We start from the raw sequence: 17886 nt of genomic DNA on the forward strand, positions 1-17886 counted from the left end.
TTTTATTACTACACACCAGGAGCAGAAGCTAAAAAAGTAAAAAAAGAAAAGCATTTCCTGTTTTATTTTCCTCCTTCTATATATTTGCTCTTCATACCATGTCTCAGATATGAGATGAGAAAAGTGCTACACAGTAAAGAATATGAATATTAGGAAAAAGAAAAGATTGAACTCATGGATAGATAGACATTGTACAAGTTTGTCTGTTGATTATTTGATTAGCTTATTGATAATTGTTTTCATAGCCTATGCTTGCCTAGAATTCATAGAATAGTTGATATGATGTCTACCTCTCCGTGTACTACCTGCCTTAGCTTCTTGTTTGTTGCAAGTACAAACAAAAGCCTTCACATTAAGTTGCTGAAATTTGAATTTTACAACATAGTTACCTAGATACAATGAGTTTCCTTTTGCTTAATAATCAATAAATATCAACTCATATGGTTGGTGGTTATTATTTCATCATATCCACCCCTCCAAGTACTACCAATACATCCATTCACATCCAGTACTGTTTTCTCTATCTAATTTATATTAACCATATAGTTTTAGATATGTAACATTCCCACTGGACTATATTCATCCTATGAGAGGCCACTCCCTTTGAAAGAACTGATAATATTGTTCCCGGAAACTATTACTGCTCTGTGAGATTCTGCGGCCACATCATTTCTCCATACATAAAAATCTGTACGTTGCTCAATTCGAATCTGAAAACAAGTTGTGTGGTACACTTGAGCTGCTTCTTCCTCAGCACAGTGATTTATCAAAGCAGAGTGGCTTCCTGTCAATGAAGAAGCACGAGAAAATGGAAAATATGTTAGACAAACAAGACCAAAATATTAAAATTGATAGTATCTGGTATAGTAAGAAGCATAATTATGTTTCTCACTAAATTGTACAACCATTAAAAATATATAATCTATTTCTCAATAGTACCTATATTATTGCACTTAATTTACTACTATTAAAAATTAGAAATTATGGAGTCTTTCTAATTTGATATTATTTTTAATTAAAAAGTAAAATAATTACTGCTAATACTAAACATTTACATATGCAAACACACCTAATTATATATTGAATAAATATTGTACAACTAGTACATGACATACTGTTATATCTGTCAAATTTATTAAATTCTTGTACAATCTTTATGATTTTTGGCTAGGAAGACAATAGTTATATAAAGAACCTAATATAATTATTTTTCTAAATGGTCATAATATCAAACCCTCAAACTTCCTTGTCAATTCTTACCATTATATTCAACACAGTGCCTATTTTGTTGGCTTTTTTTAATTACTGGATTTTTTACTTACATTTTAAGTGTTACTCCATTTCCTGGTTTTCAGTCCATTAGCCCTCTTTCCCATGCCCCTCCACTTCTTCTCAAAGGGTGTTTCCCACTCCCCAATCACTCCCTTCCCACCTCCCTACCCTGACATTCAACTACACTGGGAGTGGGTCCAGTCTTGGCAGGACTAAGGGCTTCTCCTCCATTGGTGTCCAACAAGGCCATTCTCTGCTATTTATGCAGCTGGAGCCATGAATCTGTCTAAGTGTAGTCTTTTGGGAGTGGTTTAGTCACTGGGAGCTCTGGTTGGTTGGCATTCTTGTTCTTATGGGGTTGCAAGCCCCATCAGACTGATTTCCAGAGTGGTTGTACCAGCCAGAAATTTCACCAACAGTGGAGGAGTGTTCTCTTTCTCCACATCCTTGCCATCATCTGCTGTCATCTGAGTTTTTTATCTTAGCCATTCTGACGGGTATAAGGTGGAATCTCAGGGATGTTTTGATTTGAATTTCTCTGATGACTAAGGATGTTGGACAGTTCTTTAGGTGCTTCTCAGCCATTCGATATTCCTCAGTTGAGAATTTTTTGTTTAGCTCTGTACCCCATTTTTAATAGGGTTATTTGATTCTCTGGAGTCTAACTTCTTGATGTTTTTGTACATATTAGATATGAGCACTCTATCTGATGTAGGATTGGTAAAGATCTTTTCCCAATATGTTGATTGCCATTTTGTCCAACTGCCAATGTTCTTTGCCTTACAGAAGCTTTGAAATTGTATAAATTTCAATTTTTCAATTGTCGATCTTAGAGTATAAGCCACTGGTATTTTGTTCAGAAAATTTTCCCCGTGTGACCAAATGTTCAAAGCTCTTCCCCACTTTTGCTTCTATTAGTTTGAGTGTATCTGGTTTTATGTGGAGGTCCTTGATCCACTTGGACTTAAGCTTTGTACAGGGTGATAAGAATGAATCGATTCGTATTCTTCTACATGCTGACCTCCAATTGAACCAGCACCACTTGTGGGAAGAGCTCTCTTTTTTTTCATTGGAAGCTCTTGGCTTCTTTGTCAAAAAATCAAGTGACCGGAGGTATGTGGATTCCTTTGTGGGTCTTTAATTCTATTCCACTGATCTACCAGCCTGTCTCTGTACCAGTACCATACAGGTTTTATAACTATTATTCTGTAATACAACTTGAGGTCAGGGATGGTGATTCCCCCAGCTCTTTTATTGTTGAGGATATTTTTGCTATCCTGAGTTTTTTGTTTTTCCAAATGAATTTGCAAATTACTCTTTCTATCTCTATGAAGAATTGAGGTGAAATTTTGATGGGGATTGCACAGAATCTGTAGATTGCTTTGGGCAAGATGACCATTTTTACAATATTAATCCTGCCAATCCATGAGCATAGGAGATCTTTCCATCTTCTGAGGTCTTCAATTTCTTTCTTCGGAGACTTGAAGTTCTTGTCATACAGATCTTTCATTTGCTTCGTTAGCATCACACCCAGTTATTTTATGTTAATTGGGACTGTTGTGAAGGGTGTCATTTCCCTAATTTCTTTCTCAGCCTGTTTATCCTTTGAGTAGTAGAAGGCTACTGATTTGCTTTAGTTAATTTTATACACATACACTTTGCTAAAATTGTTTATCAGACTTAGTAGTTCTTTAGTGGAACTTTTGGGGTCACTTAAGTATACTACCATATCATCTGCAAATAGTGATAATTTTACTTATGATCTTGGTGAGCCTCAAAATGAGACTTGTCTGACAGCTACATCAACTACAGATCCCAACACTCCTCTATTTAGAATGCAAACAAGTTCAATGTTGAATCCAGGGTAGACTGTCATTCTAGTCTGACTAGTATGTATGTGAGTTTATGTATATATGTATGTATGTATGTGTATGTATATGTGTATGTATGTATGTATGTATGTATGTATGCATGTAGTATTCTGGGATTCTGGAAATTGAACCTTTGTCCCCTGGAATAGCAGCCATATCTTAATCATTGGGTCACGTATCTCTTCAGTCCCATTCTCTTTTGATATCTATGCTTCTTGTCTACTCAATACATAAACCAAACAAAATGTCAAAGTGTTCTTTCTGTCTGCCTGTCTGTCTATCAATCAATCTATCTATCTGCCTGTCTATCTATTTGTCCATCTACCTATCTATCTATCTATCTATCTATCTATCTATCTATCTATCTATCTATCTATCTATCTACTGACTCTCCTCAATTTATCGAGTACTGCAACTACTTGAAGATTATCCTATCTTAAGCCAGTTTCTACAGATAGATACACTCCCTATAGGAAGCATCTAGAATAGATTGGAATATCATTATGTTCTGTTTTCTAATGTTAAACTATTGGATTTTACACAATTACTTGCCTTCTATATGGAGTGTTTTTTATATAGAAGTGTTGCCAAATGTTTGACCACATTGTGAACCCTGAGATTGTGAACTGTCAGTGTTTAGTTTCTAATTGTGACTCAGCTGCCTTTGATTCTATAGGTTTTTATTTACTGTAAATAAGTACTTGTGGGATAGCTTACCCCTAACACTCACCTTTAATCCAGGAACTAAATGAAGTCAATCATAGGTCAAGAGTCTGAGCAAGCAACCAGCTCTTAGGGCACAAAGTAAACAGAAAGGAGGGTCTCTGAGTCAGAGGTGTTTTTAAGACAGCCTGGAGAAGGAGGGATTTGTTTCCTTCTCAGACATCTTTGGAGTGGGAAGGTCTGCTGGACGCTTTCTCTGACTCTCTTAGCTATCAGGATTTCACCACAGTGTTAGTTAACTGAGTCTACCAATTGGTAAAATTGAAAGACGGTAATTTTAGTTTTTTTTTTTTTTTAGGTACAAGCTATTTTACATCCACAGAGGTATGATACAGTACTGTCCTACATCTATAATACTAGAGGATACAATTTAAAAGGCATTATTTGAGACTTGATTCTACTTTTCCAGCAGAGGGCCCAAAGGATGGTGTGACACAGCTTTGTAAAGAAACATACTCTAGACAGGATTTCCTTTCACTAGTGGCACAGTTCTAAGGATTCATTCTCTCCATGAATGTCAGCTAAAACCGTTATTAAAAAATGAAATATCCCTAGAACAAAACCGTATAACCACTGGATTCACATGAAGATGACCTAGTGGAGACAAGCTGGACCTCACCTTACCAACAAGCTATCAAATCTGTTATGTTTAAACAGTGAGACCTCCAAGGAAGGAGATGCCAAGTAGTGCTTCAAAGCTTCGGACCACAATCAAACACAGCATCCTTTTCAACAGAAGCAGAAGCTCATCTGAATATGCTCAAGGATGCTGACATCAACATTTAATCATCTCCTCACTCATCCAGGAAGAAGGGGAGATCAGTTACTACTGTACTTTATTGTGTTCAACCAAATCACCATGTTACAAAAATAGCAAGCTGCCATAATAAAAAATAAGGCTCCTCTATCCAGCTCCAGATAGCATCATTTTACTTTCAAGCCTAGAAGTTGCACACTTGTATATGAACCAACCGAGGATGAGGATTGAGAGTTCATCTTGGTGGATTTTTCCTTTGATGAATATGAAGTGTCCTTCCTTATCTTTTTTGATGACTTTTAGTTGAAAATTGATTTTATTTGATATTAGAATGGCTACTCCAGCTTGCTTCTTCTGACCATTTGCTTGGAAAGTTGTTTTCCAGCCTTTCACCCTGAGGTAGTGTCTGTCTTTGTCTCTGAGGTGTGTTTCCTGTAGGCAGCAGAATGCAGGGTCCTCATTGCGTATCCAGTTTGTTAATCTATGTCTTTTTATTGGGGAGTTGAGGCCATTGATTTTGAGAGATATTAAGGAATAGTGATTATTGCTTCCTGTTATATTCATATTTGGATGTGAGGTTATGTTTGTGTGCTTTTCTTCTCTTTGTTTTGTTGCCAAGATGATTAGTTTCTTGCTTCTTCGAGGGTATAGCTTGCCTCCTTATGTTGGGCTTTACCCTTTATTATCCTTTGTAGTGCTGGATTTGTAGAAAGATATTGTGTAAATTTGGTTTTGTCATGGAATATCTTGGTTTCTCCATCTATGTTAATTGAGAGTTTTGCAGGATACAGTAACTTGGGCTGGCATTTGTGTTCTCTTAGGGTCTGTATGACATCTGTCCAGGATCTTCTGGCCTTCATAGTTTCTGGCGAGAAGTCTGGTGTGATTCTGATAGGTCTGCCTTTATATGTTACTTGACCTTTTTCCCTTACTGCTTTTAATATTCTTTCTTTATTTTGTGCGTTTGGTGTTTTGACAATTATGTGACGGGAGGTGTTTCTTTTCTGGTCCAATCTATTTGGAGTTCTGTAGGCTTCTTGTATGTCTATGGGTATATCTTTTTTTAGGTTAGGGAAGTTTTCTTCTATGATTTTGTTGAAGATATTTACTGGTCCTTTGAGCTGGGAGTCTTCACTCTCTTCTATACCTATTATCCTTAGGTTTGATCTTCTCATTGAGTCCTGGATTTCCTGTATGTTTTGGACCAGTAGCTTTTTCTGCTTTACATTATCTTTGACAGTTGAGTCAATGATTTCTATGGAATCTTCTGCTCCCGAGATTCTCTCTTCCATCTCTTGTATTCTGTTGGTGAAGCTTGTATCTACAGCTCCTTGTCTTTTCTTTTGTTTTTCTATGTCCAAGGTTGTTTCCATGTGTTCTTTCTTGATTGCTTCTATTTCCATTTTTAATTCCTTCAACTGTTTGATTGTGTTTTCCTGGAATTCTTTCAGGGATTTTTGCGATTCCTCTCTGTAGGCTTCTACTTGTTCTCTAAGGGAGTTCTTCCCATCTTTCTTGAAGTCCTCCAGCATCATGATCAAATGATTTTGAAACTAGATCTTGCTTTTCTGGTGTGTTTGGATATTCCGTGTTTGCTTTGGTGGGAGAATTGGGCTCCGATGATGCCATGTAGTCTTGGTTTCTGTTGCTTGGGTTCCTGCGCTTGCCTCTCGCCATCAGATTTCTCTAGTGTTACTTTGATCTGCTATTTCTGACCGTGGCTAGACTGTCCTATAAGCCTATGTGTCAGGAGTGCTGTAGACCTGTTTTCCTGTTTTCTTTCAGCCAGTTATGGGGACAGAGTGTTCTGCTTTCGGGCCTGTAGTTTTTCCTCTCTACAGGTCTTCAGCTGTTCCTGTGGGCCTGTGTCTTGAGTTCACCAGGCAGGTTTCTTGCAGGGGAAAAGTTGGTCCTACCTGTGGTTCCAAGGCTCAAATTTGCTCGTGGGGTACTGCCTAAGTCCTCTCCGTGACGGCAGCAACCAGGAAGATCTGCGCCGCTCTTTCCGGGAGCCTCCGTGCACCAGGGTTCCAGATAACGTTTGGTGTTTTCCTCTGGCGTCTGGATGTGCACAGAGTGCAGTCTCTTCTGGTTTCCCAGGCGTGTCTGCCTCTCTGAAGGTTCAGCTCTCCCTCCCACGGGATTTGGGTGCAGAGAACTGTTTATCCGGTCTGTTTCCTTCAGGTTCTGGCGGTGTCTCAGGCGCAGGGGTCCTGCCGCTCCCGGGCCCTCCCCTACGGGAACCCAGAGGCCTTATACAGTTGCCCCTTGGGCCAGGGATGTGGGCAAGGGTGGGCAGTGTTGGTGGTCTCCTCTGCTCTGCAGCCTCAGGAGTGCCCACCTGATCAGGCGGTCAATTTTAGTTTTTAAAACAACATAGAGTTTAGCCCCAAATTCTTATAATGTTTAAAGAGACAGTAGATAAAGGCACTTGGCAGCCAAGACTGACTACCTGCATTTTATTCACAGAGCCCCCAAGGTGGAAAAGGAGAATGATTTTCTAAATATTTTCTTTTACCTTTCACCTGCTGACTGTGGCACATGGACATGAATACACACACCACACACACACACACACACACACACACACACACACATACACACTGCTGTTAATAAAACAAAATTCAGAAATATTCCTTTAGACAAAAGTTAGAAAATGTCACTCCTACCAGACACTCCTGGAGAGGAGATACCACTACCTTCCTTTAATTTTCACACTAGTCTGGGCTTCGTGGAAAAAGGTAGTGCTGTAGCTAGGCTGTTTCCTTATAGATTTATGTGGTAAATCCCTCAATTAAAGAGATTATCAAGTCAAAATGAGGACATAAGGGGGGACTTTAATTTGTTTGGAGTTCTTATATAAGAAAGAAAATTGAGACATACACACGCAAAGATTGATGTTTGGAATAGAGAGAAGATAGACCTGGAGCAGATGTTTTGTGCACTGGCTTTAGAAAGAAGAAACCCTGCTGATGCATTGATTTTGAGACTCTAAAATGTAGGACAATAAATTTCTGTTGTCTAGGCAACCCAGCTTATGATATATGTTGTGGAAATAATAGCAAATTAATGCAAGAAATAAAAATAAAATTTCTCCTATATATAAAGATATATCTTGCTCTCAAGCAAAAACATCTCTCATTTTCAGTATAATTATTAAAATAATAAATATTTTTTCTTACCAATATGGAAATGAAATATCAATCATTTTGGACAGTGATAAAGATGATTATAATTATATTTTAGCTGGGGTTAATATTGCTGTGATAACACACCGTGACAAAAAATATTATGAGAAAGGATTATTTGTTTTTTATTTTCATATTGCTGTTCATCATAAAAGAAATCAGAACAGAAACTCAAACAGTACAGCAACCTAGAGACCTGATATAGAGGCCTTGAATCAATGCTCTTTACTGGCTTACTCTATATGACTTGCTCCTCCTGCTTCAGTAAAGAACTCAGAAGTGTTACCACCCACCATAGCCTGAGCTTTCTCCAATCAATTACTAATTTTAAAAGAATCAACGTCAGGTTTGCCTGCAGGATGATCTTTTATTTTTTTAATTGTATGTTTTATGTATTTAAAATTCAAATGATATCCTGTTTCCAGGTTTCCCCACTTGAAGCCTATATCCAATTCACCCCTTCCACCACTTCTGTGAGGGTGCTTCATGACCCACACACATACTTCTACTTCCTTAACCTGGCATTCCCCTACACTGGGGAATCTAGCCCTCACAGGAACAAGGACCACTCTTCCCATTGATATTCAACAAGGTCATTCTTTACATATATGGCTGGAGCCACAGGTTACTCTATGTATACTCTTTCATGGGTGGTTCAGTCCATGGCAGCTCTGGTGGGGTCTGGATGGTTGATATTGTTATTCTTCCTGTGGAGGTGTACAACCGATCAGCTCCTTCTGTCATTTCTCTAATTCCTACATTGGGGATCCCATGCTCAGTCCAATTATTGGTTACAAGCATTGGACTCTGTATTTGTCAGGCTCTAGAAGAACCTCTCAGGAGACAGTTATATATGGCACCTATCAGCAAGCAGTAGTGTCCAGTTTCTGTATATGGGATGGAACTCAATGGGGGCAGTCTCCGAATATCCTTTCCTTCAATCTCTGCTCCAAATTTTGCCTCCACATTTTCTCCTGTTAGTATTTTACTCCCCCATCCAAGAAGGACTGAAACATTCACACTTTGTCTTTCTTCTTACTGAGCTTCATGTGGTCTGTGAATGGTACCTTGGGTATTCTAAGTTTTTGAACTAATATCCATATATCAGTGAGTGCATACCATGTGTGTTCTTTGTGACTGAGTTACCACATTCAGGATGATATTTTCTAGTTCCATTCATTTGCCTAAGAATTTCATGTAGTCATTGTTTTTAATAGTTGAGTAGTACTCCATTGTGTAGATATACCATATTTTCTGTATATACTACTCTGTTGAAGGACATCTGGGTTCTTTCCAGCTTCTGCCTATGATAAATTCAGCTGCTATGAACATAATGGAACATGTGTCCTTGTTATGTCTTAGAGCACCTTTTTGGGATACACAGCCTGGAGTGATATAGCTGTTTTCCTCAGGTAGTAATATATACAGTTTTCCGAGGAACTAGCAGATTGATTCCCACAGTGGTTGTACCAGCTTGCAATCTAACCAGTAATGGAGGAGTATTCTCTCTCTCCACATCCTTGCCAGCATCTGCTGTCATCTGAGGTTTTGATCTTAGCCATTCTGACTGGTATGAAGTGGAAGCTCACGTTTCTTTCCATTTGCCTTTCCCTGATGACTAAGGATGTTGAACATTTCTTTAGGCACTTCTCAGCCATTCCATATTCCTCAGTTTAGAATTTTATCTTTAGGTCTGTACCCCATTTCTTAATAGTATTATTTGATTCTCTGGAGTCTAACTTTTTTTTGAGAAAGCAAATATTTTATTTATTTATTTATTTATTTATTTATTTACTTACTTACTTACTTACTTAATTGCTTACTGATTGGATATTTCTTTATTTATGTTTCAAATGATATTCCCTTTCCTGATTTCCTGTCCATGGGCCCCCTATCCCCACTCCCTCCCCTTATTCTTTACGGGTGTTATGAGTTACCCTTCCAATCCAACCCCACTCCCTCGCCTTCTTCTTTAAGGGTGTTATGAGTTACCCTCCCAATCCAAACCCATTCTAACCCCTCCCTAAAATTCCCTTACACTGGGGGTCCAACCTCGGCAGGACCAAGGGTTTCTCCATTCTTTGGTGCCCAACAAGGTCATCCTTTGCTACATATGCAGCTGGAGCTATGGGTCTGCCCATGTGTAGTCTTTGGGTAGTGGTTTAGTTCCTGGGAGTTCTGGTTTGTTAGCATTATTGTTCTTATGGGGTTGCAAGCCCCTTCAGATCTTTCAATCCCTTCTCTAATTACTCCAATGGGGATCCCAATCTCAGTTCAATGGTTTTCTGCTAGCATTCACCTCTGTATTTGACATGCTCTGAGTCTAACTTCTTGAGTAAGTATATATATGTATATATATACATATACGTATATATATATATATATATATATATATATATATATATATATATATATATATATGACATTAGCCTCTATTGGATGAAGTGTTAGAAAAGATATTTTCCAAGTCTGTTGAACAGTGTTCTTTGCCTTACAGAAGCTTTGAAATTTTATGGGTTACAATTTGTCATTTGTTGATCTTAGAGCATATGCTACGAAATAATCCTATTAAAAATGGGGTATGGGGCGAAACAAAGAATTCTCAACTGAGGAATACTAAATGGCTAAGACATATAAAGGAATGTTCAACATACTTAGTCATCTGGAGAATGCAAGTCAAAACAATCCTGAGATTCCACCTCACACCAGTCAGAATGGCAAATATAAAAAAACTCGGGTGAGAGTAGATGCTGGCAAGGATGAGGAGAAAAAGGAACATTCTTTAATTGTTGGTGGGATTGTAATCTGGTACAACCACCATGGAAATCAATCTGGCTGTTCTTCGGAGAATTGGACATATTGCTACCTGAGCACCCACTGTACCACTCCTGAGCATACAGCCAAAATATGCTGTAGCATATAACTCCACTATGTTCATAGCAGCCTTATTTATAATACCCAGAATCTGAAAATCACCCAGATGTCCTTCAACAGAGAAATGCATGCAGAAAATATGGTACATCTACATATGGAGTACTACTCAGCTATTAAAAAATGACTACAAGAAACTCTTAGGCAAATGGATGAAACTAGAAAATATCATCCTATGTGAGGCTAATTTGATATGTAAGTATGTAAAATATCTACGAACAATAAAATTATAAAAAAATAAGATGGCCATTTTTACAATAGTATTCCTGACAATCTGTGAGAATGGGAGATATTTCTGTCTTCTGATATCTTCTTTGATTTCTTTCTTGTGTCATAAAGATCTTTAACTTTCTTCATTAGAGTCACACCAAGGTATTTTATATTATCATCGGCGGCTATGGTGAAGGGTGTCATTTCTCTAATTTCTTTCTCAATCTGTTTATCCTTTGAGTAGAGGGAGGTTACTGATTTGTGTCAGTTAATTTTATATCCAGCAAATTTTCTGCAGTTATTCATCATGTTTAGGTGTTATTTGGTGAAATATTTATGGTCATTTAAGTACTATCATATCATCTACAAATAGTGATATTTTGACATATTCCTTTCCAGTGACAAAGACAGAGAGTACCTCAGAGGAAAAGGTTGGAAAAACACTTTCCAAGTCAATGGTCCCAGGAAATAAGCTGGAGTCATTGTTCTAATGCTGAATAAAGTCAACTTTTAACCAAAAGTTATCAAAAAGAAAAAAAAAGGACACTTCATACCTATCTAAAAAATCTATCAAGATGAAATCTCAATTCTGAACATCTATGTTCCAATTGCAAGGGCAACTACATTCACAGAAGCAACTTTACTAAAGCTCAAAGCACACATTGCATCTCACACAATAAATCTGGGAGACTTCAACACCCACTCTCAACAACAGACATATCATGGAAATAGAAACAAAACAGACACACAGTGAAAGTAACAGAATTTATTATCCAAATGGTTTTAATAGATATCTATAAAACATTTTACCCTAAAACAAAAGAATATACCCTCTTCTTAGCATGTCATGGTATCTTCTCCAAAATTGACCATTTAATTGGTCACAAAACAGGCCTCGACTGATACAATAAGATTGAAATAATCCCATGCATCCTGTCAGATCACCGAGGACTAAGGATGGTCTTCAATAACAACAAAAAGGACAGAAAGGCCACAAACACATGGAAGTTGAACAATGCTCTATTCAATGATAACTTGGTCAAGGAAGAAATAAAAAAAGAAATTAAAGACTTTTTAGAATTTAATGAAAATCAAGACACAACATACCCAAACTTGTTGGACACATTGAAAGCAGTGCTAAGAGGAATACTCATAGCTCTGAGGGCCTCCAAAAAGAAACAGGAGAGAACATACACTAACAGCTTGATGGCACACCTGAATCCTCTAGAACAAAAAGAAGCAAATACACCCAAGAGGAGTAGAAGACAGAAAATAATCACACTCGGTGCTGAAATCAACGAAGTTGTAACAAAAAGGACTATACAAAGAATCAAAAAAAAAAAAAAAAACCAGGAGATGATTCTTTGAGAAAATCAACAAGATAGATATAGCCATTAGCCAGACTAACCAGAGGGTGCAGAGAGTGTATCCAAATTAAAAAATAAATCAGAAATGAAAAGGGAAATATAACAACAGAAACCATGAAACTTCAAAAGAAAATCATCAGATCCTATTAAAAAGGCCTATATTCAAGAAAACTAGAAAATCTAGGTGACATCAACAATTCTAAACATATACTAGTTACCGAAGTTAAATCCGGATCAGATAAACCATCTAAACTTCCCATAACCCTTAATAAAATAGACGCAGTCACTAAAAGTCTTCTACTCTCCCTCCCCAAATGACCAAAAGCGTTTAGTATAGAATTATATTTCTATCAGACCATCAAAGAAGACCTAATAGCAATACTCCTCAAACTATCTCACAAAGTAAAAACAGAAGAGACACTACCCAATTTGTTCTACAAAGCCACAATTATGCTTATAACTAAACCACATAAAGACCCAACAAAGAAAGAGAACTTCAAACCCATTGCACTTTTGAATATCAATGCAAAAATATTCAATAAAATTCTCACAAACCAAATATAAGAACACATCAAAATGATCATCCATCATTATCAAGTAAGCTTTATCCCAGCAATATGGGGATTATTCAGTATACAGAAATCCATCAGTGTAATGCACTATATAATCAAACTAAAAAAAACCTTCATGTTCATTTCATTAGAAGCTGAGAAAGCATGTGACGACATTCTGCACCCTGATCTTATGGGGCATTTTTATGTCTAAGTTTCCTTTTCTCAGATGACTATAGATTCTGTCAAGTGGATAGAAAACTAACCAGAATGGTAGTCTATTTTGTGGTTGTGTTGTTGTATTCAGAATTGAAATCATGGTATTCTACTTTGTAAAATTATTTGAAGAGAGCTTTTATTTAATTTAGCAATTCTAATGAAAACATCTGACTTGTTTCAATAATTGTCCAAATATTCACAGCTTGGGACAATGGTGAATAAATCAATTCATATCTCAAGCCTGAAACAAAAGGTACTTTAGGAAAGCTGACAAGAAATTTCCTTTTGATTAGTGATTCTCCACCTATGGGTCATGACCCTTTTGGAGTCACAACATATATCCTATATATCAGATATTTACATAGTGTCTCATAAAAGTAGCAAATTTGCAGTTATGGGGTAGCAATAAATAATATTACAATGGAGTGCCACATCAGCTTGAAGAACTATATGAAAGAGTCAGAGCATTAGGAAATTTGAGAACCATTGCTCTTGAACATCTCAAGGAAATCAAAAAGAGCAAAGGAATGCACAACTTGGTAAGACTTTTTAAACCCACTATTACTGTACTTCACTTTCAATAACGCAGTTTCTTTAAACATACACTGTAATCCAAGAGGGCAGTTTTTTTTGTCTTGCCAAGAACACTGTGAAATGTGTGAGTACACAGTTGAGAATTTCACTTATCTATATCCACTGAGTTATTGTGGCTATTGGCTTAAATCCATTACAAAGCAAAACCACTACTGTCTTTAATGATAAATCACTGTATTATACCCATCAGAACATTTAATCTATATCTACAATCATTTGGGACTTGCTGATACCAAAAAATAATATCCCATATTTTTAAATGAAAGAAGAAAGAAAGAAAGATAGAAGAAAGAAAAACAACAACAAAAAAAAAAACCCCAAACCAACTTTGACAACTATTACTTAGTAAAAGAAGGACTGTCAGTCGCCTTGATGACAAAGCATCTATTTTGGATTGTAGAAATGAATCAGATGAATAGTATTGTAAAGTATTTTAATGGAGAAAAGAGTCAAAGATATTTGAGGAAAAACTGACAGATGCATGTGGGTGTTGAGGCTTTTCCAATAGGGCAATGTGTGGAAGGTGTTCAGTGGGAAGGATACTAAAAGTCTGAGGGCACCGTACCTTGACTAATGTTCTCAATTAACAAGTAGCAGTTTTACTAAATATTATAAAATCCCAGATTATTGTTCGAGCCATCAATACTCACTTCCATTGATGACACATCTAAACAATTAAATATAATGGTTTTTGACCATCTACATTTTATTGTGTTTCTTGTTGAAATGCATGTGCATTCTGGGTTACTTGTGTGGGAGTATATGTGAACATGGTACAAGAGAGTAGAGACACAAGAAAACAGTGTTCAGGATCATTACTCAGGGTCCATTCACCCTATATTATGAACTAACTAATGTCATTTTCCAAGAATTTGCCAGTGGTTAGGTGTAGAATCAGTGAGCTTCAGAGAACTTTTTGTCTGCCTCTCCAGCCCTGTAATTAGAAACATGACCACACCCAAGTTTGATTTTAATTGCTGAACCCTTTCGGTTGTATATTATAGTGTATGCCAGGATCTTTTCTTCTATCATTGGTAAGACAAAAGGTGATAGTATAGAAAGTAGGATTTATAGGAAGAATGATGAGGGACGGATAGGGTATGTTAAAGTACTATTGGAGTATTACTCCAGAAAATTGTGTACATTTCATTCTTTCCAGTTTTTAAGAGACACATTTTTTTCTGTAAATATGTTCATTGTACTCTTCGCCCTATATCTCTAGTAATTCCCATTAGGACAAATTATCATTTGTACAGGGTTAGATTTAAGTAATCTGCTTTAAGTTAGGTCGTTTCTTAGAGGGGAGGAAACTTTGGAGAGGTGCTCTATTCCTGCAGTCTATTTTACACTCTCAGATTTAGGGATAAGACAGAAGCAAGTAAGAATAATGTTGAACCCTGGCTGGGGGGGCGGGGTATCAACTCAACTCCTCTGGCTCAGAAAGAACAAGCAAGGGTGAAATTATTCAACAGGAAATCTCAGAGGCCAAAATCATTATAGGTCTAGGTAAGATTGTATGGAGGCTAGAAGCTTCCAGGACCAGATCTAGGTTAGCAGACCAAGGCAATCAGCCTCCCAGACAATTACTGGCACAAGTCACTTAGGAAAGGCTTTGGCAAGCTAATACGCTCTCTGGAGGTGGCCCACTGTTTTACATGGCTGTAATGGGTGCTCTCTGAGTGACAACGACCCCAGAGACTTCATCCCAGAATTGTTTCTCCCTTTTTTTATCTTTATTAACTTGAGTATTTCTTATTTACATTTGATTATTATTCCCCTTCTCGGTTTCTGAGCCAACATCCCCCTAGCCCCTCCCCCTCCCTTCTATATGGGCTTCCCCTCCCCATCCTCCCCCCATTACCACTCTCCCCCCCAAAAATTACGTTCACTGGGGGTTCAGTCTTGGCAGGACCAAGGGCTTCACCTTCCACTGGTGCTCTTTTTTTTTTTTTTTCCTTTTGGAGTTGGGGACCGTACCCGGGGCCTTGCGGTTGCTAGGCAAGCACTCTACCACTGAGCTAAATTGAGCTAAATCCCCAACCTCTTCCACTGGTCCTCTATTCATTGCTACCTATGTGGTTGGAGCCCAGGGTCAGTCCATGTATAGTCTTTGGGTAGTGGGTTAGTCCCTGGAAGCTCTGGTTGGTTGGCATTGCTGTTCATATGAGGTCTCCAGCCCCTTCAAGCTCTTCCAGACCTTTCTCTGAGTCCTTCAACGGGGGTCCTAATCTCAGTTCAGTGGTTTGCTGCTGGCATTCGCCTATGTATTTCCTGTATTCTGGGTGTGTCTCTCAGGAGAGATCTACATCCGGTGCCTGTCAGCCTGTACTTCTTTACTTCATCCATCTTATCTAATTCGATGGCTGTATATGTCTGGGCCACACGTGAGGCAGGCTCTGAATGGGTGTTCCTTCTGGCCCAGAATTGTTTCTTGCAGCTGATATGCCTATACTGCCACTATTAAAGAGCCTAATGATTCACAGGCATCAGCTCACCCTGTTATGCAAATTTTATGTCTGTCTGTCTGCATTTATGTACAATATTATATATCTGTCTGTTTATATGTATGTACATATATACATATGTAGGTGTAAGTGTATAAAATTAAAATAAAAGAAAAAGAGTAATATTGATTGTTACATGAGAGTCCTCAGTCAATGTCCTCTAGCCAATATTAATAAAACTACTGTTAGCAATAGAAACATTTTTCTAGGTAGATGTATTATCATCACAATTAGAAATATTTGCAGGTCAATATATTTAGAATTATAATTACTCCGAATATGATTTTGGAAAAGTTACTTCAGCCCTGAGAACCTTTAATAATTGGTTTATTTTGAAAAATAGTTTTCAGTAACTAAACACAATCACAAAAAATGCTATGGTAATTCGAACAAATATATTCTATCATCAGAAAAGCATGGAGAGAAGCAAAATGAAGATATACTATCATTTTTATAAAGTTCCACAATTATTAAATTTAAAAATACTTGGATAGATAATAAGTGTGTAGGAAGATAAATTTACATTTAAAATTGGGGTAAAGAATTTAATTAGTGGGACTAGTAAAAACATTGCATAACTGTGCAGTGTCTAGCCAGGATTAGTGTTCTCTGTGATTTTATTTAAAATTTAAGAAAACTATAAAGTCTTAAAGTGAAAATGGTCTTACCAAGTGTGAGAGAGCTTAAAAAAGCTAATGGTTTCACAATAAATTTCAAGTGAGATTAAATTATCATATTAGAGGCCAAGCAGTCCTGGGCTTTATGAAATTTATCAGTACAAATTATGAGATTTACTGTAAGTTCTAGGTCAAAGAATGAGAATGGCTTAACTTGGTAATGATGCCATTAATATGGTTAGTATATTTAGTCATTGTATGATAATGTGTACTTCAAAACACAAGTACAACAATGCCAAGCAACCAGAGCTTCCAGGGACTAAGCCACTACCTAAAGACTATACATGGACTGACCCTGGACTCTGACCCCATAGGTAGCAATGAATATCCTAGTAAGAGCACCAGTGGAAGGGGAAGCCCTGGGTCCTGCTAAGACTGAACCCACAGTGAACTAGTCTATGGGGGGAGGGCGGCAATGGGGGGAGGGTTGGGAGGGGAACACCCATAAGGAAGGGGAGGGGGGAGGGGGATGTTTGCCCGGAAACCGGGAAAGGGAATAACACTCGAAATGTATATAAGAAATACTCAAGTTAATAAAAAAAAAAAAAAAAAGAAATGTAAATAAGAAATACCCAAGTTAATAAAGATGAAAAAAAAAAAAAAAAAAAAAAAAAAAAAAAAAACACATGTTTATGTTGTATAGTACTTATATATGTTTGTATATACATATTATATATAAAATATATATAATACTATCCATGACTATAAAAGTAAAAATATGCCAGCTGAATAGTGCATGCTTGTAATCACAGCACTCATAAGTTTATAGAGAAGTATTGTGGTAAGTTCAAGGTTAGCTTAGTCTATCCAGATAGTTCCACACAATATGGACTACAGAGTAAGACTATTACATTTCAAAAATAAAAAAAAATAAAATAAAAAGTTATAGTATTTGAAACAAGGAAGAAAACACAGTTCCTAACTGATCTAGTATCAGTGAGAGACACTGATTCCTTGGTTTTATGAAGTCAACAGTGAAACTGGTGGCTATGGTGTGGAATATATTTAGGAAAAAATCAGTA

The 17886-nt window shown here is 37.2% G+C and overlaps 1 long non-coding RNA gene across 1 annotated transcript in view; it reads right to left on the reverse strand.

Moving 5' to 3' along the window:
• Positions 1 to 436: 436 nt before the first annotated feature.
• LOC134486412 (uncharacterized) overlaps positions 437 to 17886 on the reverse strand; it is a 60685-nt gene continuing 43235 nt past the window's right edge. Inside the window, exon 2 of the long non-coding RNA XR_010065273.1 lies at positions 437 to 784. This is a non-coding gene — a long non-coding RNA (uncharacterized LOC134486412). The remainder of the gene's footprint in view (positions 785 to 17886) is intronic.

The sequence above is a fragment of the Rattus norvegicus genome, chromosome 3, assembly GCF_036323735.1.
Source record: "Rattus norvegicus strain BN/NHsdMcwi chromosome 3, GRCr8, whole genome shotgun sequence".
Lineage (NCBI taxonomy): Eukaryota > Metazoa > Chordata > Mammalia > Rodentia > Muridae > Rattus > Rattus norvegicus.